The 23,919-nt window shown below is 36.1% G+C and overlaps 1 non-coding gene across 1 annotated transcript; it reads left to right on the forward strand.

The window, feature by feature from the left end:
* The first annotated feature begins 234 nt into the window (after window positions 1–234).
* Window positions 235–343, forward strand: LOC142521580 (small nucleolar RNA R71). Its single transcript, XR_012814285.1, has one exon. It is a non-coding gene; the product is annotated as a small nucleolar RNA R71 (small nucleolar RNA).
* Window positions 344–23,919: the final 23,576 nt, after the last annotated feature.

Consider the following 23,919-nt stretch of genomic DNA (forward strand, 5'->3'; position numbering starts at 1 on the left):
TCATCTTTGAGGGTGTACATACATCCACCAGATGTGGGAAATTGAATCTTGTTTGATGGTTCGATTGTACCTATAGTGTCCCAATTTCGACCATTTTCAGCTAATGAATCGAGATACTCGATTGTCTCGTTTGGATCTTTATCTTCAAATGTACCATTACACATAAATTCAACCATTTGCCTATCTTTAGGTGTCAAGCCTTCATAAAATTGAGAAACAAATCTCCAAATTTCAAAACCATGATGTGGACAAAGATTAAGAAATTCTTTGTATCTATCCCAACACTGATAAAAAGTTTCTCCTTGTTTTTGAGTGAAAATAATTATTTGCCTTTTGAAAGAATTTGTTCTATGAGATGAGAAAAACTTATTCAAAAATTGTTGTTGCAATTCATCCCAAGTTCAAATGGATCCCGATCTAAGATTTTGTAGCCAAGTTTTAGCTTTATCTTTTAAAGAAAAAGGAAAAATCTTAAGTCGAATGGTGTTCATGCTACAATTTAGATCATTATATGTGTGGCACAATTCTTCAAACTCTCGTAAATGCATGTATGGATTTTCAGAATCTAAGCCATGAAAGTTGGGTAAATGTTTGATAATACCAGGCTTAAAATTGAAATGAGATACGTCAGGGAGAAAAGCTATACATGAAGGTGCACTAGTACGTGTAGGATTCATGTGATCTCTAAGTGTTCTTCGTCTATCATGATCATGTTGAGATTGAATTTAATATTCATTTTCTTGAATGGGTTCTTCCGCAATGTTTTGTGAAAATAAAGGGTTATTTCGAATGAGTCGATCACTAAGTGTACATGACCAAACGCTCATGCAAATGCAAAAGAAAAACACACAAAAGCAATAAAAATTCAAAGAAAGAAAAACAAATTATAAACAAAATTAAATAGACCTGAAATTAAATTATAATTCCTCGGCAACGGCGCCAAAAACATGATGCAACTTTGATCGTTGCACTCCCAAGAGTTGGTTATCCACAAGTAGTATAATTCGATGAGTCCGATATCGTATCCACAGGGAAGCTAAGGTAATTACAAGTCCATTACAATGTCTTTTTGTTTTGTTTTTGTTTTTTTCTTTTAATTGTTTGAATCTTTAATTAATGATTTTTAATTGTTAAAATTTTAATTTAAGTAGTTGAGATTAAAGGATCCACTCTTGGTATTTTAATAAATTTAACATTAATGAATATTATTGAAATCCACTTAATAAAATGGTTCTAATATATTAAATAATCATATATATATTATGTTATAATTTATTATATTATAAGTATATAACATATACCAAAACTTATAAATGTTGTCAAGTATTTAATGTAAGGCCCGAGATTATATCATTTTAATCCGAGATTATTTAATTTACGAATTTTGGAATGATGAATTAAATTCCACGATTTTTGTAATTAATGAGGATTGAAATGGAATTAAAAAGAGTTTTGAGGACCAAATTGCAAATAGTGAAGAATTCAGGTTCTAAAGTGCAATATTGGCTTGAGTGGGACACTTGGCATACCATGCTTGCTTGAAATATATATTCTCATCTCCCTCGGCATCTACAGGAAGAAAGAGTCGAGACTTTCCAGAAAATTTCTCTCAAGCTTCATTTGATACTAGAATTGCGATTTTGCATGTACCGGTGATCCGATTTTTAATCCGAACACAGTTCTGTGATCCTCTCGTCAACGGCTACAACAGGACGTAATTTTTATTGATTTCTGACATGATTTGAAATTAGGAGATTAAAAGAATTAGATATGATTCATATAAGGTGTTCTTGCGATATTAGTAATCGTATATTTGAAGTCAGATCGAAGAACAGACCGTTTATGCAATTGTTATGATTTTTCAGATATTGGATTGAAATTATTCAAATTTCTACGATCATGGATTATTTCGACTATTGGTTATGATTTGTAATTGATATCTGTTGATATTGTACTGACGGGGATATCGGGATTGTGCCGTTATGCCGTTGATTTGAATTATATTCAAATTGATCAGATTCAGTATTGAATTGGGAATGGAATGTTGATATTATTATTCTCGAAATGTCATTTTAGATTGACAGAGACAGTCTTGAATTCAGAACTTCCAATTCTTTAGACCGAGATTACGAAAGAAAGGTATAAGTCAATGTGGTATCAGAAGAATGACTCGAGTAGGATATACTTGAGTTTCCATAAATCACATACTTATTGTTATTATATGCATTGATTTGATTTGATATGCTTGTTCTATTGATTTATAGAAAGCACATATTATATGAGTATTAGACGATTGATCTTGTGACAGAAGTGCCTGATAGTGGTGGAATCGCCACGGGCACATTGCACGATGTCACAGGATAGTGAACTGGCGATAGTGCCAAAGTCTGTGACGGATAGGTCAAGACACTGGATGTTTGGTTATATCGACGTGGATAGAATTGGAGTTTCTTCTATTACTGTTGGTCGATATAGGAATGCCAACGTCTGGAAACCGGGATCCCTAGACTAGGATTGAGACTAGTCTGAATCATGGAGTCACGAGTACGATTGACAGTTTTATATTGATTATGTTCTAAATTTTGATACATGATGCTGTTATCTGTTCATGCTTTTATATTTATCATATGATTGCATGTTTCGTTGATTTATACTGGGATGTACTTCTCACCGGAATTATCCGGCTGTTGTCGTGTTTGTATGTGAGCTTGACAACATGTGGGACAGGTTCAGGGTTGAGGAGATGAAGAGAGATCGTGATTAGAGTGAAGACTACGGACTTGGACTAGAGATAGGGTTTGGACACTTGACATTTAGTTGTAAAACCTTAGTTTGAATGATTGTATATATAGTACAAGATTTGTACTTTAATAATGATATGTATATTAGATTGAATCCCATTACATTCCGCATTTAAAAAAAAAATTAGACCCTGTTTATTATAATTGATTAAATTTTCCCTATAATGATTAAGAGTATGATTAGCGTCCGGGTCCCCACAACAGGTGGTATCAGAGCGATAGATCCTTTAGATTGAGATAGGAGCTAGTGAGCGGGGTTGATTGAGTTTTATTTCCTGCTTTTGAATGCTAGCATGTCTTACTGCTTTAATACATGTTACTTGCTTATCTGATGTGATATGGTAATATGTTTTATTGAGAATGAATCAGCACCGATTCTAGATCAGCAGTAAGATGATCGCAGGAGGACTGAAATATAATTATTGTTTGGGATTACTAATCCTTTTGATTAGCAGATATGCCTCCGAGAAGAATACCAGAACAGGGTCGTACTTCGAATCCTCCAATGGACGTTACAGCCACTCCGATGGAGACATTATTGAAAAGATTTCAGTCATTCCATACACCAACTCTTAAAGGTACCGAGACTTCAGTGGATTGTGAGAGTTGACTAGACGACATTGAGATGTTGTTTGAGTCCCTGGATTACATCGATGAGAGGAGAGTGAAACTGATAGGGCACCAGTTACACGACGTTGCAAAGAACTGGTGCATCACGACTAAGAAGGCATTGGAGCATCGAGGTACGACTATTACCTGGAATATGTTTAGAACTGAATTTTATCAGAGGTTCTTTCCAGTGTCGTACAGGAAGGACAAGGGAGCCGAATTTGCCAATTTGAGACAGGGTCAGCTAAACATTGAGGAGTATGTGGCCAAGTTCTCGACCTTGTTGCGGTTTGCTCTACATGTGGCCGAAAATGACGAGGCCATTGCTGATCAATTCATTAATGGCCTGAATCCTGAAATCTTTACCTTGGTGAATACCGAGAGGCCAAAAAATTTTACTGATGCCTTGAACCGAGCCAAGGGAGCAGAAACCGGTCTGATGAGACAGATAGGAGCTTCATTTGCGCCTCCAGCACCGAGACCAGAGCAACCACCTTCTCGATTTGAGAGTGGCAGTGGTAGTGGAAAGAAAGACTTCTTGAAAGATAAAGGGAAGCAGTTTAAGAGATCTGGAAGCAGTTCATCCAGTTCTAGTGGCTCGAGACAGACTGGTCAGGGCCAGATTTATACAAGACCTTATTGCAGCACTTGTGGAGGGAAGCATTCCACAGAGCAGTGCCGAGGAGTGTTTGGCAGTTGCCGTATTTGTAGGCAACATGGACACTTTGCGAGAGTATGTCCCCAGAGAGGTTCTCAGGGATCCCAGGGTGCCGAGTCATCTGGATCAGTAGCTCAGACTGGTAGACGACCACCGTCTGTAGTGCACTTTTTCCAGCCAGCCCCAGCTCAGTCACAGCCGAGGCCAGGAGGTAGTCAGACAGTTGGACAGCCTCCTAGACAGCAGGCCAGAGTGTTCGCTTTGACTGAGGAGCAGGCTTAGGATGCACCAGATGACGTTGTGGCAGGTAACTATTTTATTTCTGGTTATCTTGCTTATGTATTGATTGATACTGGTGCATCACATATATTTATTTCTGAGAAATTTGCATTGAGTCATGCATTGCCTATTGAGTCATTGTCTGCGGTAGTGTCTATCTCTTCTCCGTTGGGGACATGTTTGATATCAGTGAAGTCTCTTAGATCTTGTATACTGCAGTATGATGGCCATGAGATTGAGTTAGACTGTATTGTGCTGGGGATATCTGATTTTGATTGTATTATCGGTATCGATATGTTGACCAAGTACAGGGCTACAGTCGATTGTTTCCACAAGATTGTAAGATTCAGACCGGAGATGGCTGATGAGTGGAAATTTTATGGTAAGGGTTCTCGAACCAGAATTCTTTTGATATCTGCTATGAATATGACTCGATTATTGCAGAAAGGAGCGGATGGATTCCTTGTCTATTCAGTTGATTTACTGAAATCGAGTCCATCATTGGCGGACTTGCCAGTGGTGTGTGAGTTTGCTGATGTCTTCCCAGATGAGATTCCTGGTTTACCTCCGATTCGAGAGATAGACTTCAGCATTGAGTTGATGCCAGGTACAGTTCCGATATCTAGAGCTCCATACCGAATGACACCGATTGAGTTGAAAGAGTTGAAAGAACATTTGGAGGATTTACTGGCCAAGGAGTATATCAGACCGAGTGTATCTCCTTGGGGTGCTCCAGTACTGTTTGTGAGAAAAAAAGATGGTTCGATGAGGCTTTGTATCGATTACCGGCAACTGAACAAAGCAACGGTAAAGAACAAATATCCCTTGCCTCGCATTGATGATTTGTTTGATCAGTTGTAGGGTTCTTCAGTGTATTCCAAGATCGATTTAAGATCTGGATACCATCAGCTGAGAGTCAGGGATTCTGATATCTCAAAGACAGCATTCAGAACCAGGTATGGACACTATGAATTTATTGTCATGCCGTTTGGTTTGACGAATGCACCGGCTGTATTTATGAGATTGATGAACCGTGTCTTTCAGAGATATCTTGATGAGTTTGTAATCATATTCATTGATGACATTCTGATTTATTCCAAGAATATGATTGAGCATGCAGAACATCTGAGAACTGTGTTGAAAACATTGAGAGCTGAGAAATTGTATGCTAAACTGTCGAAATGCGAGTTTTAGTTGAAACAGGTAGTATTTCAGGGTCACATTATATCCGGAGACGCTATTTTTGTTGATCTCAGTAAGGTTGAAGCCGTGATTTCTTGGCCGAGACCAAACATCCAGTGTCTTGACCTATCCGTCACAAAATGTGGCACAATCGCCAGCACACTATCTATTGACATCGTGCAATGTGCCCGTGGCGATCCCACCACTATCAGGCACTTCTGTCACAAGATCACTCGTCTAATACTCATCTATTACATGCTTCCTATAAATCAATAGAACAGCATATAATAATCAAATCAATGCATATAATAACAATAAGTATGTGATTTAGGGAAACCCAAGTATATCCTACTTGAGTCGATCTCCCAATACCACATTGACTTATACTGGGATTATATTCTCACCGAAATTATCCGGCTGTTGTCGTGTTTGTATGTGTGCATGACAACAGGTGGGACAGGATCAGGGTCGAGGAGATGACGAGAGATCATGAATAGAGTGGAGACCACGGACTTTGACATTGCTGTAGATAGGGTTTGAACACGTGATAGCTAGTTGTTGAACCTGAGTTTTGAATGATTGTATATAGTACCAAACTTTTGCTTGAATACTGATATGTATATTAGAATGATTTCCATTACGTTTCGCGTTAAAAAAAAAAAATTAAACCATGTTTATTATAATTGATTAAATTGTCCCAATGACGATTATGAACTTGATTAGCGTTCGGGTCCCCACATTTATTGTATATATATATATATATATATTTTTAAACACTAAATTAAGGTTCCCACTTTAAATAGTTGGTAAAACCAAACTAACATTTAAATGGTACCAAGAAATTAATATTATGATATATTCATATTTAATAAATCAAGGCATCCACTTTAAATGGTTGGTAATACCTGACTAACATTTAAATGGTTCCAAAAATTTAGTTTAACATATAGTAACAATAAATCAAAACTCTCACTTATAAGTAGGGTATAATAATGTTTAAAGAAATAAATATAACATAAACAATAAATAATGATTAAATAATATAAAACATAGATTCTTACCTTTTAATAACCTTATTATCATGCCAAAAGTTTCACATTTTCATCTCAACTCTGGGAAGTTAGCTACTCATTATTCAAAGTGTAAAACTTTGAATATGAAATTGATATGCTAATTATATTTAATTGAAGAATAAAGGAAAAATAAAGAGAGAAATATTATGAACTCAAATTTTTGTTCATAAAATGAGGGATATCTCAATACATTACAAAGCACCCCTATTTATAGTCAAATTTTGGAAGACAACCACAAATAAAATATTATTTTTTTACACAAAAGTCTTCATTTGTGTTCCAAGAAATTAAGTTATCATACACATCACTTTTGAAAATATTCTCATCCGAATTTTCCTTTCCACATAAAACAAAACTTGTAGATAATTGAGTTGTTTGAGTTGTGATATTTGTTTTAACCATTTGACCAAGTAATTTGAGAGACATGGCCAAAATGCTACAGCATGGTAAAACTGTCACTACTTTGGTAACTTTATTTGTGGGGACCCGGACGCTAATCAAATCTTAATCGTCATCAAGATCAATTTACTAATCAAGTAATTAGGGTCATAAATTTTTTTTCCTTTTTAAAATACGGAATATAGTGAAATCAAACTAATATACAACTCAGTATAAAATAAAGTACAAGTCCTGTACCGTCTACAAATCAGTAAAAGTAAGGTTCGACATCTAAATATCAAGTGTCAAAACTCTATATACATCAAAGTCCGAAGTCTCCACTCTATCACGATCTCTCCTCATCTTCTGGACCCTGATCCTGTCCCACCTGTTGTCATGTACACATACAAACAAGACAATAGCCGGATAATTCCGGTGAGAATATAATCCCAGTATAAATCAACGAACATGCAATCATGTAAACAATATAAAAACATGTAACAAATATCAGTAATATGTATCAAAATCAGAAACATAATCAATATCAAACTGTCGACAATGTTCGTGACTCCACGACTCAGACTAGACTCAATCCTAGTCTAGGGATCCCGATTTCCAGACGTGGTATTCATATATCGACCAACAGTAATAGAAAAGACTCCAGTTCTATCCACGTCGATATAACCAAACATCCAGTGTCCTGACCTAACCGTCATGGACTGTGGTTCTATCGTCAATATCCTATCTTGTGACATTGTGCAATGTGCCCGTGGCGATCCCGCCACTATCAGGCACATCTGTCCCAAGATTTCTACACCACCTAGTGACATCGTGCAATGTGCCCGTGGCGATCCCACCACTATCAGACACTTCTGTCACAAGATTACTCGTCTAATACCTGCTATCTATAATTCAAGAGAACAAGTATATCAATCAAATCAATGCAATAAAATAAAGTATGTGCTTTAGGGAAACTCAAGTCTAAACCGACTCAAGTCGATCTCCCAATACTACATTGAATTATACCTTCCGTTTGTAGTCTCGGTCTGAAGCAATATCAGTTCTAAACTCAAGACTGTCTCTGTAAATCTGAAACGATATATTGAGAATCATAATATCAATGTTCTATTCTCAATTCAACACTGAATCTGATTAACCTGGATTCAATTCAAATCACGGTATAACGGAACAATTTCAGTATCACCGTCACTATCATATCAACAGACCTCAATTACAAATCATAACTCATATCCGATATAGTCTGTAACTCATTCATAATCTAAATCTGTCTGATTTCAAATCAATATAATAAGAAAATCATACAATTCCATAATCAGTCTGTTTCTCAATCTAACTTCGATTCTATGATGTCTAACATGTCAAGAACATCATATATGAATCCTATTCAATTCTGACAATGACATAATTTCAAAGCATGTCAAAACATAGCAAAACTTACGTCATGTTTTAGCCTACGTTGATAGGATTGCAGTACTGAAGTCAAATTACAATTCGGACGGTTTCTTCTGCTGGTTTTTGAAGAATATAGCAAGATATACGTATATATATATCAAGTTGTTCGGTTAATGATACGTGTCTATTTTTCATGAATTTCGGTCGGCGCTCGGGCGGTGCTAAACTACCGCTCGAGCGCGGCATTCTCTGTCCGAGCTCCTTCGGATTACACAATTGCGCTCGGGCGGTCACAAACTACCGCCCGGGCGCCACATCTTCTGCCCGAAGCATGCTCCCGTTGCACATTGGCGCTCGGGCGGTTATTTTCTACCGCTCGGGCGCCAATAATTCTGTCTCAAAATTGCACCCTTCATATGTTTTGGCCAATCTGGTCTCCTAATAGCCCGTCTATAATTATATCAATTCATAATCAAGAATCTCATATTAACATGATATAAAATCTCGGACATTACATTATTTATTCCTTAATTTGATCACAATTGTGAGAAGATTTTTACCTCATGCTTGTCACCAATATTATAGATATTATCATCAACTTTCTACAGGTCCAAGAATCATCTTAATCCCATTTACAATGGCAAGGTTATTTTTGTTTTATCGAACATGTAAAAATAGTAAAAACTTAAAATTACACAACCTCTTATTTTTTATACATTTTATTATAAAACATATAATATTTAAACATTTAATAAAACAAAAACTGTAAATTTATATTATAAAACATTTGATTAATGTACAATTTTTATGTTTATCAGTTAGGATCAGGTTCCTTGGGTCAGGGTTGGTCAGTAGGGTTCCTAGATGGGTTAACTCGGGTTTGGCTCGAGGTTGCTTGGGCGTGGCTTGAGTAAATAGGGAGATTGCTCCGGGCGTTTAGCCAAGGGTCATTATTTCGAATTTAAAGATAGTTTATGGCTCACAAGGGTAGTTTAAGTAATAAAAAAGTTATGTTTAAAATTTGGGAAGAAACTATTAAGTTTTGAATTTATTCGTGAATTAAACGCCCTCAGAATAGTTAATTAAAAAATTAATTAGAAAGCATTGAATTAAGCTGAATAAAATTTCGAAAAAATAGATTTAAGCTTAAATAATTATTTGGGATAAGCCCAATTCATTAAAAGTAAAAAAACGATAAACTCAAGAAATTTTACGTCAAACGGTCATTTTGCACTTGGGAATTACGTAAAAGCTTGACAGCGTCTCAAAGGATCATAATGCTTGTTAAATGATATTTTATGATTTTAAATGATGATTTTTGAAAATATGAGATTTTATGATTTATGTTAAAACTGTGCAATTTTTACTGTTAAAATGCTATTTTTGGAAAACTATGATATTTTATGCTTTTAAAAAAAATAAAAAATATTTTGAGAGATGTGAATTTACTGTGACAAATGATATATGTTATGTGGGGGATCCGTTTAAGAAGGAACAGTGAACTTATGATTTTCTGAGGATATCGTGAGGAACAAGACCCTAGAGGGACCCTGTGTTTGGGATAAGGCCCTAGAGGGACCTCAACGATCGTATTTAAATGGTAGAGCCTAGTGCCCACCCCCATGGGCCATGTGGAGCTTAAAAATGATCAGTCGACCAAAGAATAAAAGCTAATTACTTTCAATTATCAAACTTCACCCAAAATGATAAAGAATTGAAAGCTTTATGAGTAAAATGATTTTTACGATTTAAGATTTATTTATTCTTAAAATTATTTTAAATGGTTTATTTATGCTCAAAAAGCTATTTTAAATAAAAATATGATTTTAAATGCAGGTGATTGTATATGTATTATTTTCTATTAATGTTTAGAACGTGACGAGTCATTAGACTCATAAGACTTGTATGATGCAGGATTTGATGATATTTTGGAAGGAGCTGACGATTGAGTGGATCGAGTGTTGCATTATACTCCCGAGGGACCTTTATTTTCCGCACTAGCTTGATAGATAAAAGATTTGAAAGATTTATGTTAATGACTTTATTAGAGATTTTTAGGCTTTATTTTATTGATAATTGATATTTTTAAAGGTCGACGTAGGATTTTTGGTTAGTGAACGATTTAGAGATTTATTTTACGCACTTGAAGTTTAAAATGTTAAGTTATTTTGGTCAATGAAAATGTTAATTTAATTTGAATGGTAATTTTCGAAATTTATGTTTTTTTTTTTAAAAATAGAGGTCGTTTCAGTTGGTATCAGAGCCAGGTTTTCCCCAAAGGGTTGTGTATGCCTCAAATATGTGAGTTTTTACTGCTTTATGTTTTATATGCTAAAATTCTTTTAAACGCTTTTATGATACATGATATAAACATTAGTTGCATGTTTCCTGTTGAAATGTTAAAATTTGTGTAGAATTTGATAGGGTTAATGAAGAAGTTAGAAGAAAATAGGGTGCATGCACTACTTGAGCTGGATTTAGGAGACAACATTGGAAACTTTTGGGATAGAAATACAATTTTTTGAGATTATGAGGACCAAAATGAAGCGCATGAATTAAGCTAAGAGAGTTAAGAGGGAAATGATTAAGGGAGCCAAGCTTTTTAATTACCAAGACAAGGAAAATTTTGAGGACGAAATTATATTTAAGAAGATTTGTAACGTCCGAAAAACCAAACCTACGTAAACCACATTCATGAAAATTATTTAAATTGCTTAATTGTTTTATCTAATTGATTTTAAATGCTTGCATGATATTTTTTTATATGATTAAAGGTATGATTGCATGATTAAATTACTATATGACACGATATCATGAAATTGAAGGATTTTACCCGAATATTCGATAATAAGCAAGGGAAAGGAGACCGGTGACGACTAAAACAAGAATATTTATTTTTGATTAAATTATGCATGGCTTCCTAATATGATTAAAAATGATTTAATTTTCCTAAAAATGTTGGAGTTTGAATTATTTTACGAGTCAAGCTTGATTTTAACCGGGAACCCGGTTTTGGGCAAACGACCAGTTTTTAAAAGATCAAAATTATTATTTTTGGGAAATTAATTTTATAAACTTTTATGTTTTAATTAAATAAGAGTTATTGAGCTCAATTTAATTATTTTAAGTAGGCCCAATTAGTCCTAAACATAAAGACCCAGAACCAAAGCCCATTAACTTGCAATTATATATATAAATATGTTATCTAGGCTTTCAAAACACGATAATTCACATCTCTATCAGCCGAAAACACACTCTTCATGCACTAGGATTTTTGAAATTAAGGGGAGGAAGAAAAGCTAGGATTCTTCATCGTCCGGTCGTCCATCTTCATACCCTCGCCAACGATTGAGTATTCGAGCGTTTTAAACACAAATGCACGTTTTTCAAACTCTTTTAAACATCATACAAATTATAATATGCATGATTTAATTTTTTATGCATGAAAAATATAGGTGTTTGATAACTTTTACGGTAGAAAGTTTATTTTCAAAAATATGATTTTTTTTACGTTTATTTGAAAAACGTTATGATTTCTAACGAGTACGCTGCCAATATAAGATGAAACATGGTTAAAATATAATTAAATTAAAGGAAAATAATGGTGGGAACCGAAGGTATAGCATAGGATTTGAACCAAGAGTTTGTGTGCTTGTTTATGGTCTAGGTGGCTCGATAGTTTTCATGGGTTGTTGGGGCTCGTCCAGGGCTGGTTCAGGGGCATTTTTGGTCTTGATCTAGGGCTTTGTTGGGTCCTTGGGTAGCTAGGGTTCGAAGGAGTGGCTATGGAAGAGTCCTAGTGAACTAGGACTCTCCCCCCCAAGCATGCTCGTGGCTGGTGTGTTTCAGGAGAGAGTGCAGTGTGTCTAGGGGATGGCCGATCTGGTCAAGTATGGTACAGGGTAGAGGGGTAGGGTCCGGAATATGGTCTGGTGTGGCTCGGATCAGGGATGGCTCGTGGAAACGTGAGAGAGCAACATGCACACAACCTTGTATCTTCTTTCAGCGCCTCGTGCGTGGGTTCAAGGGCCTGGGCTGGGCTTGGTTGGGCCTGGGCATGGTCCAGGGTCGGTGAAGGTCAGGTGAGCTCGGTAATGGCTCGAGTAGGAGGGTCCTAGGGTCACTAGGAGTCTTGGGCGTGTGATGCAACTCGCAAGCAACAAGGGTATTGTTCCAGGAGGCTTGTGCGCGAGTTAGGGGTCAGGGTTGGTTAGTAGTGTTCCTAGATGGGTTGACTCGGGTTTGGCTCGAGGTGGCTTGGGCGTGGCCCGAGTAAATAGGGAGATGGCTCGGTGTGTTTAACCAAGGGTCATTATTTCGAATTTCAAGATTAAGCATGGTCCACAGGGGTGCTTCATGGATCACAAGGGCATTTTAGGTAATAAAAAGGTTATGTTTAAAATTTTGGTATAAAATATTAAGTTTTGAATTTATTCAGGAATTAAACGCCTCACAAATAGTTAATTAAAAAACTAATTAGAAAGCCTTGAATTAAGCTGAATAAAATTACGAAAAATTAGATTTAAGCTTAAATAATTTTTTGGGATAAGCCCATATCATTAAAAGTAAGAAAAAGAAAAAATCGAGAAATTCTACGTCTAGGGGCAAAACGGTCATTTTACACTTGAGAATTACGTAAAAGTTTGGCAGAGTCCCGAAGGCTCATAATGCATGTTAAATGATATTTTATGATTTTAAATGTTAATTTTTATGAAAATATGAGATTTTATGATTTATGGTAAAACTGTGTAATTTTTACTGTTAAAATGCTATTTTTGGAAAACTATGATATTTTATGCTTTTAAAGGAAAAATGAAAAATATTTTTTGGGATGTGATTTTACTGTGATAAATGATATATGATTTGTGGGGGATCCGTTTTAAGAAGGAACGGTAAACTAATGATTTTGTGGGGATCTCGTGAGGGACAAGGCTCCAAAGGGACCCCGTGTACGGGACAAGGCACCAAAGGACCCCGACGATTGTATTTGCAAGGTGGGGCCTAGTGCTTATCCCCATGGTCCATGTGGAGCTGAAGACTGATCAGTCAACTAAAGGATAAAAGCTAGTCACTTTCAAGGATTAAACTTCATCCAAAATGATAAAGGGTTGAAAGATTTACGATTAAAATGATTTTTACGATTTATGATTCATTTATACTTAAAATTATTTTAAATTGTTTATTTTTTGCTCAAAAATCTATTTCAAATAAAAATATGATTTTTAAATGCATGTGATTATATATGTATTATTTGTTATTAATGTTTAGAACGTGTTGAGTCATTAGACTCACTAGGTTTGTATGATGAAGTATTTGATGATATTATGGGAGGCGCTAACGATTGAGTGGATCGAGTGCTGCAGTACACTCCCGAAGGACCTTTATTATATGCACAAGCTTGATAGATAAAAGGCTTGAAAGATTTATGTTAATGACTTTATTAGGGATTTTTATGGTTTATTTTATTGTTAGTTGATCTTTTTAAAGGTCGACGTAGGATTTAATGAAAATTTTAATTTAGTTTGAATGGTGATTTTCGAAGTTTATGTATATTTATTTTTAAAAAAAGTCGAGGTCGTTTCAGGTTACTATTACCCCGCCGCCTAGTACTATGGTTACAGCTGAGATTGATCAATCAACCGAAAGATGAAAAGATGGTCATAATTAACGAATGAATTTCACCCCAAAGAAAATGTATATGTATATGTTTATGATGAAATGAAAAGTATATGATGAAAGAAAATGTTTAATTTTATGTGTATTCATGAAAAGATATTTTATTAAAAGTATTTTCACTATTGCATGTGGAGGTATACACATTACTTGTTATCATAGTTAAGGCATGCTGAGTCGATAGACTCAGTAGGTGTGAATGATGCATATGAGGATTTTATTGTTGAGACAGGAGGGTTGGATGATTGAACTTGCTGGGCGGATGGTTCACTAACCCGAGGACTTTTGCTAGTTTTTTCGGCAGAATTATGTTTTTTCATTACTTTAAATATTTTAATGATTTTTGGAAGTGAGAGTGGTTTTTGAGAGGATTGATGACGTTTATGATATTTTTGAAAAATGATAGTTTTAGATTTGGTTTGAAGTTTACGTTTTTATGAATTTTACTGCAGTTATGAGTAAAATAAATGTTGAGTTAGAGACGTTTCAGTTGGTATCAGAACAATGTTCTTGTAAACGGTTGTGCCACCACAAGTTCCAGAAAGCTCAGTCTTAAAACCTCAAGTCTGTAAGTTTAAATGATTTAAATGATCTTAATGATAGCACCTCTATGTTTACATGATTTATATGCTTCAGTTACATGTTTATATGCTTTTTAAGTAGATCAATAAATGGTTCTTACAAGCCAAATGGTTAGACGCTTAAATTTAATTGCATGTTGGTTACGTTAGAAATTGGAATACGTTAAGATAAATTTCCTCCTAGATGCTCATCTAGTACTAGTAGAGAGGCTAATACTCCTGAGAATTGTATTGCATAAATCAAGAATTAGAGGGGCTAAAATGCAAAAAAAAAACCGAGACTCAAGGGTTTAACTGCACAAGGCCGAGAATTCAGCGGTTAATATGCAATTTTATAGATTCCAAGGACTGAAATCGTGATAATCGAAAGTTCTAAGTTGAAATCTGGAATTTTCGAAAATTCAGAGACTAAATTCAAAAGTTTTAGAACTTCAGGGGCTGTTTTGCGAATTCTAGAAACTCGAGGGCAGTTTTCGTAATATCTGGAATTTTAGGGATCAAAACAATAAATTTAGAGAAGTAAGGGCCTAAATTGATTAAGTTCGAAATTTATTGGGCAAAAAATGCAATTTTCGAAATTTGAAGGGCCAAATTGGACGATTTCAAAATTTTTAGGGGCTGAAATGAAATTTTCGAAAATTATTTTTAATGATTAATGATTATGCTTTCGACTCGATTGGATTTGATGGTATATTTGTTGCAGTAAGGATATTTATTTCAAGTGTAGCTACCTATGCATTGCTAGATTCAGGAGCTACAAACTCTTTTGTATTTGAGATGTTTGTCAAGCGACTAAAGATTATACCCGAGGATTTGGATTTGGGCATTATAGTTTATATTCCTTCTGGTGATCAGATGGTTACCACGAGCCCAATGTCTGAGTTCGACATCATTCTTGGGATGGATTGGCTATCTTTGAAGGGAGCTTCTATAGATTTCTAACAGAGGTCAGTATTCATTCGACCGTCAAACGGGAAATCTTTGTCTTTGAGGCAGCAAGGAACAAGAAAATTCCGCTTATCATCTCCTGTATCTGTGCGAGGAAGCTTATGAGACGAGACTTCCAAGCTTTTCTAGTGAGTGTTACTTCAATACCTGTTTCGGACAGTCAGAAGCTAGAGGATGTTGAGGTTTAGAGAGAGTTTCTAGCGTCTTTCCTGAGAAATTTTCTAGCATTCACCAGGCTGAGAGGTGGAATTTTCTATTGAATCGATTGCAAGTACAGTGCCGCACCCTATCTTCTAGCACCCGTCGAGATGAAAAAGCTGAAAGATCAAATTCTGGAGTTTTTGGACAAGGGTTTATTCGCCCGAGTTGTTCTCCGGTGAGGGCACTGGTATTATTTATGAAAAAGAAGGATAGTAGTATGCGACTCTCTTTTGACTATAGAAAGTTGAACAGAGTCACCATCAAGAATAAGTATCCCTTACCTAGAATCGAGAACTTGTTTAATTAGCTTCAAGGAGCTTCGATTTTCTTGTAGATAGATCTTAGTTCGGGATAGCATCTGTAACGTACCGTACTTTTAAGGATACTTAAAATTTGCAGAAAATAAAAAATTTTCTTAAATAAACAATAAACTTTCAAATTGCGATAAAAATAATCTGCTCGTCTAAAATAATTGAATAAAACAACTACAACTAAAATTTGCAAAAGACTTGTTTAAACATGGTAAAGTAATCTCGTGAAAATCAGAGTATTTAATACGTGCATAAAATTTTCTTAAAACGTAAGCGGTCCTCGGGTTTAGCCTCCGCGTAGTCCGAGCCAACTCACTGATCCCCACCTCCCGTCTCCTCGCACTCGTTCTCACCTGCATCGAAGTCTAGTGAGTCTAAAGACTCAACATGTATAAACTGAGAATAACAATTAATTCATAATAAAACCACATGCCTTTTAAAGTAGACCATACATACTTAAAATTGAACGTACATACATAAACATAGACGTGCCATTGTTTCAAAACTTTTCATAAACATACTTGCATCATACATACTTGAGCATACATAAACATCATCATTTTACGTAGAGATATGTTTCAAAGAAAGTGACTCATTCATAGATGCGTCTGATCAGACTAAACCACAGTACTGGGCTGGTAGGGATGTCCACTACCACATACAAGAGATCCCCGGTCATGCTTTACCGGGTGGATTGGTCCCTGGTCATGCTTTACCGCTTTTCAATCGTGATCTAAACCCGGTCATGCTTTCTAGGGGTGGGGAGGTCCCCGGCCACGTTCACCGGCTTTCAAATCCGTTCATAATTGGTCACAAGACATTTAGCATACCCCAAAAAGATAAAATATTTTCTTTTGCACGTCGAACATACTTACAAAGCGTTGAGGGATTTGTTGGACCTCGCTTGGGGCTACTGCTACACATACGTACTGGTACATTATTCCAACAACTTAAAATTTAATAACTTAACCGTACCGAACCAACTTACCACTGAAGTAATTAAATAGCTTATGACTTTCTAGACTCCTCGGGACTTGACCACGATTAATCAACATACTAAATCATGACTCAAACCCCGAAAAAATCTTGACCTGGAGTATGAAATTTCCCAAGAAAAGGAAGACACGGACCTCACCTAAACCATAATTCAATGTTCCCTATTCAAACTTCGTAACGTCTAATATAACCCTCACTAAGCTTGGACATAATAACGTATTAGTACCCGAAGGAAGCAGTATCACCTAAACTCGGAGCCCGAAGTTACCAAAACCAGTGCCTAAACGCTGAAGAGCAGCGCTGCAGCACTAGACAGGAGCCTAGGCGCTACCCTGCAGCTCTGCGGCGCTGCAGCACTCCTAGTGCAGCGCTGCGGCTCTAGTCTTGCCCGAATTCAACCCCAAAAAGCCATCATCTACCTATTCCCTTCCCTATGCCTTCTAATGCCACCAAATGCATGCCGATTCAAAACGAAACACCGAAAGACTACTGATCACAACAAAAGAGACACCTAAACGCAGCAATGACCACTCGGTGATTCCCAACAAAGCTTGCAACCAAATAACTCAAGAAACATGAAGAACACATTTTAAAAATGTCACAGTTTGAGCAGTCCCACGAAAATGATAATAACTAACTTGTTTCTTGTCCAATAATTACGAATTTTCTATCAAATAAAAGGTTCAAAAAGTACTATGTTTTATATGTTGAAATTTTTTCCAGAAAATCGACCAAAAAAGTACAGTATACGAAATGACAGCAACATCCGGTTTTGAGATCTAAAAACTTTCAAGAATCGTTTCAAAAGTTTTTGCTCAAACCTTTTCATAACAAACATGAATTTTCACACACAATAAACATCAAAACATATAATATGAAAAGATCTATGGAAAAACAAAAGAATATACATGCAATTGATCTTTAAAACTCATGATACGGCGAATAACAAAGAGACGCGGTGTGGGAAGCGATCCAGTCGACTTGAGGCACGATTTTGCTGCTAAAATCAACGTGTGGTTGCTGAAATAATTTTAAGGGGAGGGTGGCTATTGGAAAAAGAACTAAGAACCCTAACAAATTTTCTCCAAAAAGAAATGAAAGGGTGCAAGAGATGTGTGTGTGTATAACGTTTGTGTGTGTGTACAGAAGTGTGTGTTAGTTAATTAGGGGAATAAATTTTGCTTAATTAATAATTAACAATCTAACTAAATGTTAATCCACACTAATTTACCAAAAATCTCCTAATTAAAATAAAATACACAATTGATAAATTTTAAAAGTTTACACCTTAAAATCACATAATAAATTAAATTAGGATTTTAAAAAAATATGCTAGAAAGTTAATAAATCATTTAAAATGTCACTTTCTTGACTTGAAATTAAATACCACATTTTACAAATCTCCCAAATCGTCGTCGGCCTCATTTCCCCGATCCCACATCGAATAATCGCCTGAAACATGAAACTCAAGAAAACATTTTTAACGTGCATCACATAAATAATTTAAAATAATGTCAATTCATAAATCATGCATTGTTAAAAATCATTCTAAACTTAAATAAATAATTTAACAATTTAAATAATTCATGGGTTTTACGTGAACTGATTTTTGGGTTCCACACCATCAGCTGAATGTGAAGGAGCCCGATGTTCATAAGACGGCTTTCAGAACTTGATATGGGAACTATGAGTTTATGGTGATGCCATTAGGATTGACCAATGCGCCAACGATTCTCATGGATCTCATGAATCACGTATTTCAGCCGTATGTGGATTAGTTTATCATAGTCTTAATAGATGATATTGTGATTTACTCGAGGAGTAGAGAATGGCATAGTCAGCTCTACAGATATTGCAAGATATTGAACTGTTCTCAAGTTCAACAAGTGCGTGTTTTGGCTTACGAGAGTGGCATTCTTAAGCCACATTATCTCTAGAGACGGAGTTGAGGTCGATCCCAGCAAGGACGAGGCAGTTAGAGAGTGGCCGGTACCTAAGAGCGTGACCGAGATCCTCAGTTTCTTGGGCCTAGCTTGGTACTAACTGAAGTTCATTCAAGGTTTCTCTTCTATTTTAGTACCCCTGACAGCCTTGACGAAGAAAAATGCGAAGTTTATTTGGAGATCAAACTGCCAGGAGAGCTTCGAGAAGCTGAAGCAAGCTTTTACTTCAGCGCTAGTTCTATCGATGTCATCAAGGCAAGGAGAGTATGTTATCTATACAGACGCTTCGAAGCTTGGTTTAGGCGCAGTCCTGATGCAGAATAATCGAGTGATAACGTATGCGTCTAGGCAGTTGAAGGTTCATGAGAAAAGTTACTCAACTTATGACCTCGAGCTTGCAACAGTAGTATTTGCTCTCAAGATTTGGAGACATTACTTATATGGAGAGAAGTGCAAGATTTTCACTGATCATAAAATCTTGAAGTACTTCTTCAACCAGAAAGAGTTGAATATGAGGCATTGCAGATGGTTAGAGCTGGTGAAGGATTACGACTATGTTATTAGCTACCATCCGTGAAATGCTAACGTTGTCGCAGACGTTTTGAGTAGAAAGATAGCTGTTATTGCTCAATTGACAATTTAGAAACCATTGCAACAGAGATTTAGCAATGCGAGCTTGCAGTGTACGCTAGGAGTGAGGCTCCTAATCTTTCTACTATGATAGTTACCAATCGACCTTGAGGGATAGTATAAGGTCCAAAATACAATAACGTAATCCAAATGCATGCAAATCTAGGGAAAATAGAAAATGACTAATTAAATGGTTTTAATGCATGAATTTATTATGATATGAATGATTACATGTTTAAAATGTACATTTCTACATGAATGCATAAAATTGTGTTTTAAAAGGTTATTCGAGACGCGATCAAGGAACAGAGACCGGGGACCATATGAGAGAAATATTTTATTAAATTATTATTTTAATTGTTTAATGTGTGGTGTATTTCAAATGAAATTTTCGAAAATGAGGTGTTTTTACACGTCAAGTCGTAATTTTAAACGGTATTCGATTTTCAACAAAAATATGAACTCTTCGAGAACTCGGCTAATATTTTCGCAAACATTCCTAAACAAAATTTTTTAAATAATAACTAATGGGCATATTATACTTGGCTAATGGGCCCAAGCTTTCACCATGTGTTTTATATCAAACTTTAAGCCAAAAATCCTCATCATAACCTCACAAATCACACGCCCCCTTCACCTATTAGCACTAGGACTCTACCATCAGTACTCACCACATGAACACATGAGATTTTGAAGGAGGAAGTCATGGTTTTTGAACCAAAGTTCAGCAAGGGTCGCCTCTCTACCAACGTTCGTTGCATCGCCAAATTGTTTACGTGCGTAAAATATGGAAAGGCACGCCTTAATCTACTTTTTCTCATCTTTCAAACCATATTATATGCTTGATACATGTTTGCCTGAATAAACATGATAAACATGAAATATTTTGTTTTTATGGGCACACATGCATACAACTCATGTTTTTGTGATTCAAAATTTGTGGTAATGGTGCACAAAGGGGCTTCCATGGAACGGTAACTTAGAGGAACATTTTTCCAATATTTTAAGGGTCCATAGATGCATAAACGAGGGCTGCACCAATAGGGTAAAAGGCTTCAACGAAAATAGAGTCCTTATGGGCTAGGATTCTTTGGCTAGGAGTCCTTAATGGCCACGGTCTCTAGCTGCTATTAGGGTGTGTCCAGGAGACCAAAAGAGGTTGTAGGATGGGTCAAGGGTGGTCGCATGGGGCATGGCTCGAGGGCTGGTATGATTGCGTGAGGGTAGGGGACCGCGCATGGCCTAAGCGAACGAGTTTGGGGGCTAAGGCTTCTAGGCTGGGTAGGCTCAGTCCAGTAGGGCCCTTAGAGGTCTAGTATTGTCCTAGGGTGGCTTCACGGTGGCTGGTGTGAAGGCTAGAGGCTGGTACGCAAGCTGGACGTCGCGCATGGCTCTTATGACGCGGCTGGAAAGGCTGGGTGTGTTTGCGGGTGTTTGGTTCTGTACATGAAATGTCTGCTATTCATTTTCTTAAAAAGTACTAACTTTTTTTTTGCCAAACCTCACTAAATCGGCCGAGATGGATAATCACATGCATAAAATATTTTGGAACCATTTTAAAAGTAAAACAACCAACTATTTTACCAAACCTAAAAACATTATTTGAAAAGTATAGCTCATACTATAACCTCTCAAAACCCACCCATAATTAAATCGTCATAAAAATATCTTTAACATCACTTAAAATCATAAATCAAAACTAATGCGGAAAACTAGCGTCGGTCCTCGGGTTATGTGCACCTCCAGTCCAGTCAGATCATCCATAGAGATCTCCATTAACATTACTATCATAATCACCTGTATTAATCACACCTAGAGAGTCTAAAGACTCAACACACCATAATCTTGATAACAACATAATACATATACAAATCTCATACAAAAGTGAAAAATACTAGTAATTAAAATATCGTTTTCATGAAGATGCATAAACTTTAAACATAACATTTTCGTAAACATTTTCATGATGCATGAACTTTAAATAACATTTTCATAACAATGCATAAACTTTAAATAAAAACATTTTCATGATGATGCATCAACTTTAAACATAAACAATTTCATATAAACATAATCATGTTCATATTCGTATCCATATTCATATCAACATATTCATATTCGTATTCGTGTTTGTTGAATTCAGATCGTGATTGTGACTCGTATTCTTAATCGTATTGGGCGATTGATCCATCTAGAGAAAACCACAGTACTAGGCGGCGGGGACACCAGCGACACTCTCGCCGGTCAGCTGGGCCTTGGCCAAGGTATTAACATCTTCGTATTCGTATTCTTATTGGTATCTGTATCCAAAGAAACACGATTGTCAGACTCCCACTAGGACCAACCCTGACGATATTTCCAACATATCATCGTATTTAGTCACAATCCCTTCACGTCCTTCAACATGTCGTATTTCCATCACTTAATAAAAACATGCATCGTAATATCGTTTTATTTTGAAACTAAGCATGCAACATGTATTTTAAAAGTCCATAATTAAATCACAAAAATCATAAACATTTAAAAATCGTAATTTAACGTATAAATTTCTGAAACATCCATAACCATTGAAAATAATCATATTAGCATCTAAAACAGCATTTAGGACACTACCATGACGTTTACTAATTTTTAGGTGTAAAAAAATCGTTTTACCCCTGGACGCAAATTCTCACGTTTTTGACTTTTTCTTAATTTCATTGACTCTGACATGTCCCAAATAATTATTTAAGCCTAAATTAAATATCCCATAATTTTATTTAGCTTAAATACTAGGTTTTTTAATTAATTCTTATTTAATCGTTTTGAAGGCGTTTTATTCCCGAAAAATCCCAAACTTTAATATAAGATTCCTAAATTTAAAACTTAATCTTTTATATTATTTTAGCCCTTGTGAACCATGACTCGACCCCTGTGAGCCGTGTTCGATAATTTTTAACTTTAAAAACCCTAATATGACCTATAAACTTCGACCCCGAGCCATAGTTGGATTTTCTCGAGCCACCCACGAGCCATGCCAAACCAAACCTTGGCCAACCCCTTAAGGCATCCTATTGGACCCTTAGGAACCAACTCAAACCATATGCTGGCCGAGAAACCCTATATTGTAAGGACTCTTCTTTTTTATGCTTAGGACCCTAGCCATTGACCCAGCCCTTGAACCAGCCTATTGTGCACTCACCTAGGACCATTAGGACTCACCCTAGCCAAGCCTCTGAGCCACAGGTCGAGCCCCTAATTCCCTGCAAGCCAGCGCAGCCCTGCGCGTAAAATTTGATGACTCTCGGGTAGGGACAAGGACTCCTCCCAGCCTACCGACTCGAGTCCTAGCCACCCTGGACTCACCCACGGCCCTGGCTATCCCCTGGTCCCAGCCGAACCAAGCCCAGCCCCTCACACTCTAAAACCGTGAGCCTTAAGCCACACCAGCCCAAGTATGATTCCAGCTTGATTGTATCACGGTTCAAAACATTTTTATGTGATCCTAGGACTCTATATTTGATGTAAACCATGCTTAATCATACCCTATATCATGGCAGCCCCTTTATCATATTAAACATGATTTGGAAGCAAAAATCGAGGCTTAAAACATCCTTGATCATGAAAAACGAAATTTAAACAAATATGTCACTTGTTTTCCAAACTTTTCATGCATAAAAACATATTATGGTGTGATGATGTTTTGAAGAAAAGAATATGGCGTGTGAAAAGTGTAGGGTTTGGTGTGAGTTTTAATACATAATATAATAAATAATTCATTAATCAAGGCTTAGGCCTATTAAGCATGTAACTAGGCCCATTAGTGCTTGATTAGGATATTTAAAAATAATTTTGATTAATAAACTTTGTGACTTTATTAGTCGGGTTGTCAAAACGTTCGTATTTTGTTGAAAAACCAACACCGATAAAATTTACGTCCTGACATATGAAATCACCTTAAAAACCCCTTATTTTAAAAATAAGAAAAAGCATCACCCTTAGTTTAAATAATTAAAAACAATTATTTAATAAAAACATTTTTATTTTTCAGCCATCGGTCTCCGTTCCTCGATCGCAACTCGAATAACCTTTAAAAATACCTTTAAATGCAACCATGTAGAAAAATATATTTTAAACATATAAATATGCAAAACATAATTAATTCATGCAATTAAAACATTTAATTAAAATACAAAGGAATTTAATAACTCGTGCATGTGGTTCGCGTGGATTTTTAAATTTTCGGGGCGTTACAATCTTCCTC

Source organism: Primulina tabacum, chromosome 12 (genome assembly GCF_025594145.1).
Source record: "Primulina tabacum isolate GXHZ01 chromosome 12, ASM2559414v2, whole genome shotgun sequence".
Classification (NCBI taxonomy): domain Eukaryota; kingdom Viridiplantae; phylum Streptophyta; class Magnoliopsida; order Lamiales; family Gesneriaceae; genus Primulina; species Primulina tabacum.